Here is a 15,678-nt window from a genome sequence, read left to right as displayed (position 1 = left end):
ACTCTGAAACCAACTTTTTTGAGATAGAGTTTCGCTCCTATTGCCCAGGCTGGAGTGCAATGGCACGTTCTTGGCTCACCGCAACTGTTGCCTCCTGAGTTCAAGCGACTCTCCTGCCTCAGCCTCCCTAGTAGCTGGGATTACAGGCATGCGCCACCATGCCTGGCTAATTTTGTATTTTTAGTAGAGATGGGGTTTCTCCATGTTGGTCAGGCTGGTCTCAAACTCCTGACCTCAGGTGATCCGCCCGCCTCACCTCCCAAAGTGCTGGGATTACAGGCATGAGCCACTGCGCCCGGCCCCCAAAATCAACTTTTTAACTACAATTGTAGTAACTTCTTGTTTATTATATTTAATAGGACTCATCACAAACAACAGAATGAAAGAGTATATCATAACATTTAAACCTAACTAGTATGAAGCCCTACTTCTCTATTTTAAGGCACAGGAACCTTAAAAACATGGCTATTTCTTGAAACAACAAATTACAAAAAATAAAAATAAAAAAATAAAGGAGAAAGCTGTAGATTGATTTTTAAAGACTTAAGGGTTCTATCAACCAGATGTAATAAATCAACCTTGTTTAAATGCTAATTTGAACAAAGTATAAAAAGATCTGTAAGATAATTGGGAAAAATTTGACCACTCATTAGGTATTTAATAATGATATTAAGAGAATTATGTAATTTTTTGTGCATTGATTTTTTTTTTTTTTTTTTTTTTTTTTGACACGGAGTCTCCCTCTCATTGCCCAAGCTGGAGTGCAGTGACGTGATTTCGGCTTACTGCAACCTCCACCTTCCCAGGTTCAAGTGATTCTCCTGCTTCAGCCTCCTGAGTAGCTGGGACTATAGGCACCTGCCAACACGCCCGGCTAATTTTTTTTTTTTTTTTTTTTTTTTTTTTTTTTTAAAGATGGAGTCTTGCTCTGTTTCCCAGGCTGGAGTGCGGTGGTGCGATCTCAGCTCACAGCAACCGCTGCCTCCCGTGTTCAAGTGATTCTCCTGCTTCAGCCTCCCGAGTAGCTGGGACTACAGGTGCACACCACCATGCCCAGCTAATTTTTGTATTTTAGTAGAGACAGAGTTTCACCATGTTGGCCAGGATCGTCTCAAACTTCTGACCTCATGATCCACCCATCTTGGCCTCCCAAAGTGCTGGGATTACAGGTGTGAGCCACTGCACCCAGCTGATACTATGATTTTTTTTTAATGGTCATTTAGAGATACATATTGAATAGTTTTGGATGAAATGTCTGCAGAGATTCAAAATGAACCAGTAGATTATGTGTTGATAATTTTTGAAACTGGGTGATAAGTATTAATACATAGTGATTCATTATATTCTCTCCACTTTTGTAGAGATGCAGTTTAAAAGAATCAGCTGGAAGACAAAAAAAAGCAAAAAGATTTGCAAAAAGCAAAACAGATATAAAACTGTAATATACTCAATAAAACTGTAATATACTCAGCCAGGTGTGGTGGACCATGCCTGTAGTCCCAGCACTTTGGGAGGCTGAAGCGGGCAGATCACTTGAGGCCTGGAGTTCAAGACCAACCTGGCCAACATGGTGAAACCCTGTCTCTTCTAAAAATAACAAAAATCAGCCAGGCATAGTGGCGCATGCCCATAATCTCAGCTACTCAGGAGACTGTGGCATGAGAAATGCTTGAACCCAGGAGGTGGATGTCATGGTGAGCCGAGACAGAGCAAGACTCTGTCTCAAAAAAAAAAAAAAAAAAAAAAAAACATAATATATTTCTGGAAGTGTTAATAGAGAAACATCTGGCCTGTTGCATGCTTTCCTTGTATAATATACATAATTTATGTTTTTATAATTACATATATTATATGAAGATTATTGCCAACCCCTTAGTTAACTACAATATACACTATAACTGAATCAGGATAGGATAATCCACGGTTGTAGATAATCTTTAAATTTTATTTTAGTCATTGATTTTACAATATTCCACCATGAAAGCTTATCCAGAGAATTCAGAATTATGGCCACGTGCTGTGACTCATGCCTGTAATGTCAACACTTTGGGAGGCCAATACAAGAGGAAGAGGATTCCTTGAACCCAGGAATTCAAGACCAGCATAGGCAACATAGAGAGACCTCATCTCTACAGAAAGAAAAAAAAAAAAAAAGGATCTTGACAGGACCATCATAAAGAAATGAAACAGAATTCTGAATTCTTTTTTTTTTAATTTCTTTCATTCTTTCTCCCTTCCTCCCTCCCTCCCTCTCTTCCTTCCTCCCTCCCTCTCTTCGTTTTTTGAGACAAGGTCTCACCATGTCACCCAGGCCTGAGTGCAGTGGTGTGATCATAGCTCACTGCAGCCTCAAAGTTCTGGGCTCAAGCAATCTCCTCACCTCAGCCTCTCATGAGTAGCTGGGACTACAGGTGCACATCACTGCCCCTGGCTAACTTTATTTTTAAAGAGGTAGAGTCTTGCTATGTTGCCCAAGCTGGTTTTGAACTCTTGGGCTCCAGCAGTCCTCCCACCTCAGCCTCCCAGAGTGGTGGGATTACATGTATGAACCATCACACCCAGCCAAGAGCCTCTTAAGAGGTCTGAGCTGAGTCTTCAAAAACTAACAGGAGTTTTCTAGGCCAAAAACTAACAGGAGTTTTCTAGGCCAAAGGAGAGAAGAAACAAATACAGAGATGTGAAGTAGCAGAGTGTAGAGGACAGTGGTGGCCGAAGAGGTGGACAGTGACCAAGTCATAGGGAACATCCTATGCTCAATAAGTATAGGACATTGTGTGTGTGTATGTGTATGGACGCAGGCACATAAAAGACTGGGAGGGAGAAAAAAAATGAATGAATTAATATAAATGTGTTTACCAGGAAACACTCTTCCATTTGTAGATTGTGTGTGTGTTATGCCTCAATGCAACCCTAGCTGCACCAAAGGGAATTCCCACTCCCAACCCTGTAGCTCATTTTTAAATAGAATTTGTTGACTAATATGGAAAAGCCTTGGAGTTCTGATAGAAACACATAATATTGTTTTATATATCAAACTTTTAAATAATGCAGATCTTGGGGTATTATAAAACTTTCTGAAGATATTTAGTTTTATCAGATTTGAAATTTAAAATCGTCTTTTGGAGGTAATATTTGGGTTTGGTTCATCTGGAAAAGTTATTCTAAAATTGTGCAAGATAAAAATATATATCATTTGCTTCTTTTTTTTTTTTTTTAATATGGAGTATCGCTCTGTCACCTAGGATGGAGTACAGTGGCACAATTTGGGATCATTGCAACCTCTGCCTCCTGAGTTGAAGCAATTCTTCTGCTTAAGCCTCCCCAGTAGCTAGGATTACAGGTGCTAGCCACCATGCCCAGCTAATTTTTGTGTTTTTAGTAGAGACAGGATTTCACTATGTTGGCCAGGCTGGTCTTGAACTTCTGACCTCAAGTGACCCACCCACCTCAGCCTCCCAAAGTGCTGGGATTATAGGTGTGAGCCACCATACCTGGCCTCATTTGCTTTTAATTCCATATTGAATTTTTTGCTTTGAGATGAACATTTTTTCATCATTTTGTTTTTTTGTTTTGAGACGCAGTTTCGCACTTGTTGTCCAGGCTGGAGTACAATGGCACGATCTCAGCTCACCGCTATCTCTGCCTCCCGGGTCCAAGAGATTCTCTTGCCTCAGCCTCCTGAGTATCTGGGATTATAGGCATGCGCCACCATGCCCGGCTAATTTTGTATTTTTAATAGAGACGGGGTTTCTCCATGTTGGTCAAGCTGGTCTCAAACTCCTGACCTCAGTTGATCTGCCCACCTCGGCCTCCCAGAGTGCTGAGATTACAGGTGTGAGCAACTGCGCCCAGCCAAGATGGACATTTTAAATCAAATGAAAGAAATTCTCAGATTTTCTACAGGATAAAATTGCTTCTCAATCTGATAACTGCACTGTGAAGCAAATCACACTCTTGCTAACTTATAAAAATCCTCCTTAGGTTTGGGTTCATTATTAAGGGTATTTAGAAACTTTCTTAGTACAGGCTTAATTAAATATCTTTCTGTAATTGGACTTTGTTGCATAATGGGAGGTGTTTTGATTCCTTGAATGGTAAAAATCCCATTAAATACAGTGGTTCTCAGGTGTGGATACTGCATTTTTTTCTTATTCACAAGTAACCCTGTGCCTTTCTTAGGTTATTGATAGGAATCTGTAGTAAAATATACATTGCAAGCTGTTACATACACAAAACTGAAAGAAAATTTGACTAAACAATACCTACTGTTGCCACATGTTACGTGTGAAGGGGATTTTTCTGTTCTATTCAATTGTTTAAAGGCTTTAATTGTTTATGACCCACTAAATTGAATTCAGAAATCTCTCTATCCACACTTTGGAAAATATGATTATATCCTATTGAGTCCTTAAAAATGAATGATGATGCAAGAAAATCACAGACCCCTTTACATAAATTACAGATAAGAAAAAAAATAAGGAAGCCAAGCATAACTTCTTACATCTTCCATATCATACACACATGAGCAAACTAAGAAATTACCTAGACCAATATTGTTTACTGTGATAAACTAAACAAAAGCCTAGTCACTACTAGCAGAACATAAGAACTTTTTTTTTTTTTGGAGACAGAGTATGGCTCTGCCACCCAGGCTGGAGTGCAGTGGCTTGATCTCTGCTCACTGCAACCTCCGCCTCCCAGGTTCAAACAATTCTGCCTCATCCTTTTGAGTACCTGGGACTACAGGCACACATCACCATGCCCGGCTAATTTTTGTATCTTTAGTAGAGATGGGGTTTCACCATGTTGGCCAAGCTGGTCTCGAACTCCTGACCTCAGGTGATCCACCTGCCTCGGCCTCCCAAAGTGTTGGGATTATAGGCGTGAGCCACCATGCCTGGCCTCTACTGGGGGCTTTAAAGTTACACAGTTCTCAGTTCAAGTTTTAGATTCGCTACTTACCAGTGAGCTAAGTAACTTCTCAAAGCTTTAGTTTTCTCGCCTGAAAACTGAGAGACATAATAGGACTACCTCACTGGAATACCGTGAGGTTATTTGAGAGCACTTGTAAAGTATTTAGCACAGTGAAAGCTGTAACTAATTGTCTCCTTTTCTAATAAGGGAGGAGCTAATCAGACTATTTGGAGAAGGTCTAAAGGAAGAAGTGGGATGAATAGATAAGGCACCCTGGAGACACAGGAGGAGTGGGGAGGACAAAAGGAGACAATGAACTAGTTGGGTTACCCTGGAGAATTACTTTGCTTAATTAGGGAATCACTATCAGGATACCAGTCCTACAGGAAACTTGAAGCCTTCTGCCCTGAAGATGGTGCTGAAGATCCTAGGTGTGAGCTCAGAAGGGTGGGAAGGGAATGTAGAACCAATAGAAGGGAGTATGTATAGGTCAAACCTTCTGATGAGTAGATGAGCTCAATTACTGCAGCAGGAATCTTGCAGTAATGGACTGGCAGGGCCCACATTGACCAAGGAAAAAAATTGTAAAGGACATTAGAGCAATGCAAGTAAAAAGACATGACAAGCGTCTGGACTTAGACACTTGACAGTGGGAGTGTAAATAAAGAAATTAGTCTACACATGTTGGTTAGTTCTCACAAAGGGAATATACATGAATATTATTTAGGAAGAAGCAGCAACTGATGTTATGAGAAGAGTAAATGGTTGAGATAAGTTGAAAATTAAGCTTCCAGCCATACAAAAGTAGAGATTGTTATAGTGTCAAAAGCCTTTGGGAATGGGAAAGTTAGGTTATCAAGAATAGAATGGAGGAAAAATGACCCATTCTGGCTTTACCATGTTCCACATCTAGAAATTCAAGGTCACAGTATCACGGTAAGAGAATTGATTGTCCAGTGGTTAGAACACTGCCCTTTAACAAAAGCCATTTAACCAGACTAACACATGGCTATACTATATTGGCACTGGATAGCTATTCTTAACTGACAGAAACCAAAATAGCAGCACTGTGCCAGCAAAGGAAGGGAGCTCTTTCTTGGAGCTACAGTTTCTCTGTTCTATAAATGGGAGATGAGGGTAAGCATTCTGTAATTACTTCCTCCTTATCGGATTGGCACAGATTTCATCAAGCATGCCAAATTAAAAAACAAAATTCAGAGCAATTCCATATGTCAGAGATGGAGAAAACAATAAAATCAATACTGTTATTTCTAAATCTTTACTAGATATACATTTCAAATATTGATTAGAATAAACATAACAATTAAGATTCATCCATATTTTTTAAAAATGTTATCTGAATATTTTTTATTCTCATTGTTACATAGCAAGTGCATATTTTGGCACTACTTTATCAATTTCAGTTCTAATGAGTTAAGGTTCTTATAGTTGCAAGTAATAAAATCTTGTGCTATCTTAAACAAGAAAGGGATTTTATCACGTGGACAACAAGGTGTGTTCCTTTAAATGCAAGGGCAGTTCATCTAGGCAACAGAGCTGGTACTGGACTGATGCTGGCAACCATTCTCCCTATCTCTTGCCATCTAATTAAAACTTCTCTCTTGACATCTACTTTATTTCTCTGTCTGCAAGTTCTCGGCTTCTTTATTTCTATGGCAGAATATTGCTGCTACACAGCGTCCACATTTATAGTTCTACCATCTGAATCACAACTACATATTTCTTTGGTGAGAATCTGACCGAATAATGTTAGGTGAGTTTTGTGATAGTATAGAGCAGAGCCCCTGAGCACACACTCAAACTAAACTGCCTGGGTCCAATCCTACCTCATCTGCAATTAGCTCTATGACTTTGGGCAGATTACTTAATCTCAAACTTCATTTTTCTCATCTGTAAAATTGGAGTCTGTAAGAGAAAGTACTCCTGACTGAAATTGGCCAGAAGCCCCTCTCATGTTGTATCTAAAGTAAACCTATCTTTAACTGCCAAGCCGTGTTTCGTGTTTCTTTCCTCTTTCTTTAACTCTTACAGGAATCATGTTAGTAGTACCTGTAAGATTAAATCAAAATTAAGTTTAAATTTAAATTAAATCAGTAATATATGTAAAGCACTTAAGAAAATTAAGTCAATATATGTAAAGCACTGGATACCTAGCACATAGAAAGTGGCATGTGTATGTTAGTTATTATTCCAAATTGATTATTTATGAATGAATGAGACAAGGTCTGTCGCTCACTGCTGCCTCAGCCTCCTGGGATCAGGTGATCCTCTCTCCTTAGCCTTCCAAGTAGCTAGGTGTACAGGTGCGTGTCACCATGCCCGGCTAATTTTTTGTTTTTGTAGAGATGGGGTTTCACTATGTTGACCAGGCTGATCTGGAACTCCTGAGCTCAAGTGATCCTCCCTCCTCGGCCTCCCAAAGTGCTGAGATTGCAAGCGTGAGCTACCACACCTGGCCTGGTTAACAGAAATTTAAAATGATGATTAAGGCCAGGCGTAGTTCTCACGCCTATAATCCAGCAGTTTGGGAGGCTGAGGCGGGTGGATCACGAGGTCAGGAGATCGAGACCCTCTTGGCTAACACAGTGAAACCCCATCTCCACTAAAAATACAAAAAATTAGCCGGGCATGGTGGAGGGCGCCCGTAGTCCCAGCTACTCGGGAGGCTGAGGCAGGAGAATGGCGTGAACCTGGGAGGCGGAGCTTGCAGTGAGCCGATATCACACCACTGCACTCCAGCCTGGGCGACAGAGCGGGACTCCATCTCAAAAAAAATAAAAACAAAATGGTGATTAAATTATTAGAGAAACCAATTTTTTTTATTTTTGAGGCAGAGTTTTGCTCTTGTTGCCCACGCTGGAGTACAATGGCATGACCTCAGCTCACTGCAACCTGTGCCTCCCAAGTTCAAGCAGTTCTCCTGCCTCAGCCTCTGGGTAGCTGGGATTACAGGCATGCACCACCACACCTGGCTAATTTTGAAATTTTAGTAGAGACAGGGCTTCTCCATGTTGGTCAGGCTGGTCTTGACCTCACGATCTTAGGTGGTCTTCCCGCCTTGGCCTCCCAAAGTGCTGGGATTACAGGCGTAAGCCACCGCACCCAGCGAGAAACCAATATTACATCAAAACTCATCACAGTGCGCAAGCTCAACATGTAATCAAATTGTAGTACTCAAACTCATTGCAAGGACTTCAAGCTTATTTACAAACAGGATTTACAGCAAACAAAATAAAACAGTATAGCCCTATAATTGTAATAACCACAGTAGGATTTCTAGCAGGCTGAAATATAGAAGCCCTCTTTTTTTTTTTTTTTGAGACGGGTCTCGCTCTTTCGCCCAGCCCGGAGTGCAGTGGCGCAATCTCGGCTCACTGCAAGCTCCGCCTCCCGGGTTCACGCCATTCTCCTGCCTCAGCCCCCCGAGTAGCTGGGACTACAGGCGCCCGCCACTGCGCCCGGCTAATTTTTTGTATTTTTTGTAGAGACGGGGAGAAGCCCTCTTATCCGACACAGTCAGGGCTGTAGCTGGTTTATAGAAAAAGTTGGTTCAGGAGAAGAAGGATAAAAATTGCTACATACTAACTTAAACATTTGTTTTTACTTAAAACTTCCATTATCAATTTTGCTTTAAGGCCTTTAATGCTCTTTGTTTGCATCGGAATTCTGAAATCCATATGCCTTCTAGTTTCAGTTTTCTTAAGAGGGGCAGTAAATTAATAAATGTGTCAAGCAGTCTAAGGGCAAATTTGATAGAGATTTTCATAACTTTTTTCTTTACATTTTTTATGGCAGCATTGCCACCATTTAATTTTTTTTTTTTTTCTTTTTTGTTGAGACAGGGTCTCATTCTGTCTGGACTACAATGGCGAAACCTCGGCTTACTGTAACCTTCGCCTCCCAGGTTCAAGCAATCCTCTTGCCTCAGCCTCCTGTTTAGCTGGGATTTCAGGCATGTGCCACCACACCCAGCTAATTTTTATATTTTTAGTAGAGATGGGATTTCACCATATTGGCCAAGCTGGTTTCAAACTCCTGACCTCAAGTGATCTGCCCACCTTGGCCTCCCAAAGTGCTGGGATTACAGGTGTGAGCCACCATGCCTGGCTTCACGCTTTGGCTTTTGTCCATGTTCCATTGACCAAACAAATCAAAAGGCCACTTCCAACATACTGGAGAAGAAAAGTGTACTCCACAATAGGGGTTGTGGGAGGGGAAAGTGAATATTTGCTGAACAATAGTCTACCACATATATAATTGACCTAATTGACCCTTCATATGATCACCATGGTTAGGTTAGCTGTGTAAAATATATAAGCACTGTGTTTCTCAATAGTACACTTACATAATATTCATAAAAATTGCACATCCACAGATTCATCATCAAAAAATGACATGTACTCATTGAAAAATGGGATAAAATTGAAAATTCAGACTTACCAGTCTTTTACCACTATTCATTTTACTTGAAACTTTAAAGTGAATTGGCACTCTTTTTTCCCCTTCCCTTCCAAAGGTAATTAAGAAACAGAAATCTCTTGCCAATGTTTCTAGGGTATGCCAACATTGTTGTCTCAACCTGATCCATATTTATAGCCCAGGGATCTGCAAAAACTTGGGGGGAGTCGTGGATTCCTTTGGCAGTGTGATTAAGTCCATGGACCCCTTATCAGAAAAAAATGTTTTTAAATGCGTAAAATAAAATAGATAAGACTACAAAGGAAATCAATTGTATTTAAATACAATTCCTAAAATAGGCCAGGTGCAGAGGCTCACACTGTAATCCCAGCACTTTGGGAGGCTGAGGTGGGGCAGATCACTTGAAGTCAGGAGTTCAAGACCAGCCTGGCCAACATAGTGAAACCCAATCTCTACCAAAAAAATACAAAAATTAGCTGGGCATGGTGGCACGCGCCTGTAATTCCAGCTACTTGGGAGGCTGAGGCAAGAGAATTGCTTGAACCTGGGAGGCAGAGGTTGCAGTTAGCTGAGATCACGCCACTGCATTCCAGCGTAGGGGACAGAGCGAGACTTCATCTCAAAAGAAAAAAAAAATATGATTACAAAAATAGACAGAAATCAGATTTATGACATAGTAATAAGAACTTCTTTATTAAACACATTAAATAGCAAGAAATGGTAGTGAGGCTACTATAATTGCAAAATAATTATGAGATATATGTAATACATATAACGTGAATGAAAATATCTGTGATATCTATAGGTGGCAAAATCACAAATAACACAGTGGATTATTGGCTACATTTATAATGGAAGGAATTGATAAATTTCAGTTAGAGGTTCAGGAAAATAAAGGGTTTTTTTCCATCTAAGTTCAATTCAAAGAATTCCCTCCACATACCCCTAATATAACCTTTATCTGATACTGTCTGAGACACAAAGATTTTTACAAGTCTTTTCTTTCCTTACAGCGGGCTAGGAGAAATCTTGATCGTGCCTTCCACTTTCTCTCTTCCTCTTAATGGTATAGAAAATTACTTGTGTGATTATTTAATTAATCTCTTATTAACGTATAACTTCCCTATGTCAGGTTTTTCTATTTTGGAAACAGAATCTCACTCTGTCGCCCAGGCTGGAGTTCAAGTGATTCTCATGCCTCAGCCTCCCAAGTAGCTGGGATTACAGGTGTGCACCACCACGCCCAGCTAATTTTTGTATTTTTTTAGTAGAGATGAGGTTTCCCCATGTTGGCCAGACTGGTTTCAAACTCCTGACCTCAAGTGATCCACCCACCTGGCCTCCCAAAGTGCTGGGATTACAGACGTGAGCCACCATGCTCGGCCAGCTATTTCTGTTTTTAACATTGTATTTCCAGCCCAGCATTGTGCCTAGGGGAATTATACACACTCTGTACATATTTAATGAATATATTGGGGGAAGATGAAATCCCACATAGTTATAATCATAATCTTCAGTATGTTTGTGACAATTAAATACATTTATGTGTGTGTGTATGCATAAGATATGGAATTTATTTTTAAATCTTTTTATCCTTAGACCCATATACTAAGTTCTTATGATTGTGGAATCAGGTTAGAGTCTAGCTGAGTACTTAATTAGTTCTTTTGTTTTCTGTTTTTAAATTTTTGTTTTATTTTTTAATTTTAATTTTTTTTTTTTTTTTGAGATGGAGTCTCGCTCTGTCACCCAGGCTGGAGTGTAGTGGCGTGATCTCGGCTCACTGCAACCTCCACCTCCTGGGTTCAAGCCATTCTCCTGCCTCAGCCTCCCGGGTAGCTGGGACTACAGATGCCTGCCACCACACCTGGCTAATTTTTGTATTTTTAGTAGAGACAGAGTTTCACCATATTGGGCAGGCTGGTCTCGAACTCTTGACCTTGTGGTCCACCTGCCTCAGCCTCCCAAAGTGCTGGGATTACAGGCGTGAGACACCGTGTCCGGCCTTGTTTTATTTTTATTTGAGACAGGGTTCCTCTGTTACCCAGTCTGGAGTGCAGTGGCGTGATAATGGCTCACTGCAGCCTCGAACTCCTGGGCTCAAATGATCCTCCTGCTTCAACCTCTCAAGTAGTTGGGATTACAGGTGCATGCCACGACACCTGGCTAATTTTTTTGTTTGTTTGTTTTTGTAGAGATGGGGGGGGTCTCACATTGTTGCTTAGGTTGGTCTTGAACTTCTGGCTTCAAGTAGTCCTCCCACCTCAGCCTGCCATAGTGCTGGGGTTACAGGCATGAACCACTGTGACCAGCCTTTCTATTCTTTTTTGAGATAGTGTCTCTTACTCTGTCACCCAGGCTGGAGTACAGTGGTGCAATCATGGCTCACTGCGGCCTCAAATGCTTGAGTCCAAGTGATTCTCCCTCCTCAGCCTCCCAAGTAGCTAGGACTGCAGGCACACACCACCATGCCCAGCTAATTTTTTCCTTTTTCTTTTTGTAGAGAAGGAGGCTCACTATGTTGCTTTGGCTGGTTTCGAACTTCTGAGCTCAAGTGATCCTCCTGCCTTGACTTCCCAAAGAGCTGGGATTATAGGTGTGAGCCACCACTCCCAGCCTTAATTAGCTCTTAACTGTTTCAAAAAACAAAAAAACAAACAAACCAAAAAATGCAGTGATTATTTCTGTTATACCTTTATTTAGTGGTTCATTTAACATGTATACCTTCTACTTGCATAGCACTGTGTTAAGCTTTGAGACATCGTCAAAGAGATAACAGTCCAGTTTGGGAGACAGCCATGTAAACAGCCATGTATGAGTCAGTGATGTGAGCACTGTTAGAAATGTGTAGGTGCTGTTTCTCCTATATGCTCCTGTCACACCTTGCATCCTGTGCACTAACTGAAATGGGATATTCTATCTGCTTTTCTGAGTTGTACACTGAAGTTCATTTTCCTTGTGGGTTGTTTTATTTCTTCTCTCTCTCCCTACCATAGTACCTGGCACATAGTGTCAGCAGCCAGTAGGGTTCTAATTATTGAATAAAGGAGTGGTGGAGATAATTAGATATATTTTCATAAAGATGTAGACACTTTTTAAAGTACAGGTTTAGATTTTTAAGCTCTTACAATTTTACTTTATAAATAATACATGCACACAGTATCAGAATTTCAACAAATATGAAATGATATCCAGTGAAGTTACCTACCCATTCCTGTTTTCCCAGCAGTTTCAGTAGTTTTTTTGAAGGATCCTTCTATAAATATTTTTATACATACAAGCAAATTTATATGTGTTCTCTTTTTACAGAGCTTTTGGTGTCCCTTTTATGTTCTGTACTTTACTTTTCTCACTTAACAGTATGTGTTGATTTTTCTATGTCAGTTCACGAAGGGTGTCCTTGTTCATTTGAAAGCTGCATAGTATTTCACTGTATAGATTTCTATAATATGTGTAACCAACTCCCTCCCACTCTGAGTATGTAGGTTGTTTTCAATATTTTGCTCCTACAATACTGCGGTGAGTAATCTTATATAACATTTCACAAAAGTGTGTGAGTATATCTGTAGATTAAATTCCTAGGAGTGGAACTGCTGGGTTGAAGGATACATTCATTTGTAATTTTGATAGATAAGGCCAAATTGTTTTCCTTAAAGGTTATATTAGTTAATATACCCACCAGCAGTGTATATCTGTGCCTATTTAAAGGTGGAAACTTTTGAACAGGAATCTAAGAAAAAATAGGAATTTATCAGGTTGTCAGGTGACGGGAAAGATGTTCCAGGCAGACGGAATAGCACTTTGAGAGGCACAGGGTAGAAAGATGGCACAAGAGGAATTTTTAACTTATTCCATCTGGCTAAAATGTGGGGGGTAAGCCAGGAAATAGAGAGTGGGAGTTGATCATGATAGGTTTTGTATGTAATGCTGAGTAACTGTTATTTTAAATTCTATAAATGAAGGTTTTGAGTAGGGAAATGATATAATAAGGTTGATTAATATATTTTATTAAAAGAACAGCTATTTGTGTGTATTTATTTAAATTGAAGTTTGCCAAAAAGGTGTAGTCCCTAAAGATTCTTCTTGCTTTTTTTGTTTGTTTATTTGGAGACAGGGTCTTACTCTGTTGCTCAGGGTCATGTGCAGTGGTGATCAGATCATAGTTCACTGCAGCCTCGAAATTCCAGGTTTGATCCTCCCACCTCACCCTCCCAAGTAGCTGGTACTACAGACACATGCCACCATGCCTGGCTAATTTTTAAAACATTTTTTATAGAGATAGGGTCTCGCTATGTTGCTCAGGCTGGTTTTGAACTCCTGGCTTCAAGCAATCCTCCAGCCTCAGCCTCCCAAAGTGCTGGGATTATAGGCGTGAGCCACCACACTCAGACTTTTCTTGGATTTAAATGAGGTTTTCTTTTTGAAATTTTGAAAACACATAGAAATAAAAACTGAAACACAGAAAGAAAATACAGAAGTTACTCATAAGTTTACTACTCTGAGGTAATCTCCCTATCCAAATAATTCCTGTTGTCTATAAAACAATAAAAGAAAATCAATATATGTATTAGGTGGGTTAGAAAATACAAAGTGGCCCACAGTCTGGGTGGGCACGGTAGCAGCGGCGGTAGCTGGAGCCTCTGCGACTACACCTCCAACCGGCCCAGAGCCCGCGGCTTCCCTGGGTCCTGCAAGCATCTCGCGTGGTGGTTCTGGCCAGCTCCAGCACTCGGGTCGGGCCGGATGACCAGAGGCTTGTAGCTACCCACTGCCCTCTCCCGCCTGGACTCAGCCTCCGCCCGTGAGTGACTCACCCCGGGACACATTACACTTATCAAGTGGGTCCCATTTTTAGCCACGATTGCTGAAAAGTCTAGTGGGAAGGAACCAGGTGGAGAGTCAGAGGGAGAAATTAGTTTCTATTTCCAGCTCCACCACTATAACCCCTGGTTGAAGAAATATGAATATCAACACGAAATTGTTCATCAGCATTATTTGTGCCAGCTTTTTCACCTTCCAGCTTCTTTTCTACTTTGTAAGTTACTGGTTTTCACAAAAGTTTCTCCAAGTTTCAATAGTCTCAGCTTTGAAAAGAAGATTGAATGGAACTCAAGGGTAGTATTTACATGCCATTCTTTGGTGGTTGGTGTTCCTGGCCTGTACATTTTCTTATCTGATGAGGCTGCTAAAGCTGATCCACTTTGGGATGATCCATCACTTGCAAACGTGAATATTGCTATTGCTTCAGGCCACCTCATTTCTTTTTTTTTTTGTGATGGAATTTTGCTCTTGTCGCCCAGGCTGGAGTGCAATGGCACGATCTTGACTCACTGCAACCTCCGCCTCCCAGGTTCAAGTGATTCTCCTGCCTCAGCCTCTCGAGTAGCTGGGATTACAGGCGCCCGCCACCTCACCCAGCTAATTTTTTTTTTTTTTTTTTTTGTATTTTTAGTAGAGACAGGGTTTCACCACATTGGCCTGGCCCCAAACTCCTGACCTCAGGTGATCCGCCAGCCTCGGCCTCCCAAAGTGCTGGGATTACAGGCATGAGCCACCATGCCCAGCCAGGCTACCTCATTTCTGATTTGTCCATTATCATTTTGTATTGGAAAGTGATTGGTGACAAATTTTTTATAATACATCATTGTGCGGCCCTGTATGCATACCACTTTATACTGATATTAGTGAATACGAAGTTTAATTTGGCATAATTTCTTCAAGAATCAGATATATCGAAACATCTCTCCAGATCACCCATTTGGAATCACAATACAAATAATTATAAATGTTTTAAAAACTGCTTCAGTTCTCTTGGCCACTGAAATCACAGGCTTAGCCTGGCTGTGCGTGGATTGGCAAGCTGAATGTTTAATTATGTGGGGTGACTATTATTTTCTCTTTGGACTTTTATGCCTTTAAAATAAAATAGAAAATACAAAGCGGTTTCCAAAGACAATCACTTGTTAAGAGATTCTTGTGATTCCTTCTAGGAAGAAAGAAAAAGACAAAAGTGATGCCTATACTTGCATAAATTACAGCATAATTGTTGACCTAGAGCTGTACAACAAATATCTTCTCTAAAATATATGAATGTCTTTTAAAGACAGAAAGAACTGTTTTATTTTCTTTAAGGGCCTCACTACAAGCCTTTTAGATAGATCCAAATAACATGTGCTACTTTCCCTCTTTGCAACACTTCACTAGCAGGTACTTCCTAATCAGGATCTCGACAACTATCAGCCACATAGAATACTTGGAAGGAGGTTAACTTTTCATACTCAAAAGCCCTCTTCTGGAAGAATCCTAATATTATTAATAGCAAGT

The 15,678-nt window shown here is 40.5% G+C and overlaps 1 protein-coding gene across 10 annotated transcripts in view; it reads left to right on the top strand.

The window, feature by feature from the left end:
• The window catches only part of RABGAP1L (RAB GTPase activating protein 1 like), an 856,710-nt gene that overhangs the window by 736,171 nt on the left and 104,861 nt on the right, over positions 1-15,678 (top strand). The window lies entirely within an intron of this gene.

Source organism: Nomascus leucogenys, chromosome 12 (genome assembly GCF_006542625.1).
Source record: "Nomascus leucogenys isolate Asia chromosome 12, Asia_NLE_v1, whole genome shotgun sequence".
NCBI classification, from domain to species: domain Eukaryota; kingdom Metazoa; phylum Chordata; class Mammalia; order Primates; family Hylobatidae; genus Nomascus; species Nomascus leucogenys.
The sequence above is the reverse complement of the archived record's forward strand: the minus strand, read 5'-3'. Positions and strand labels throughout refer to the sequence as shown.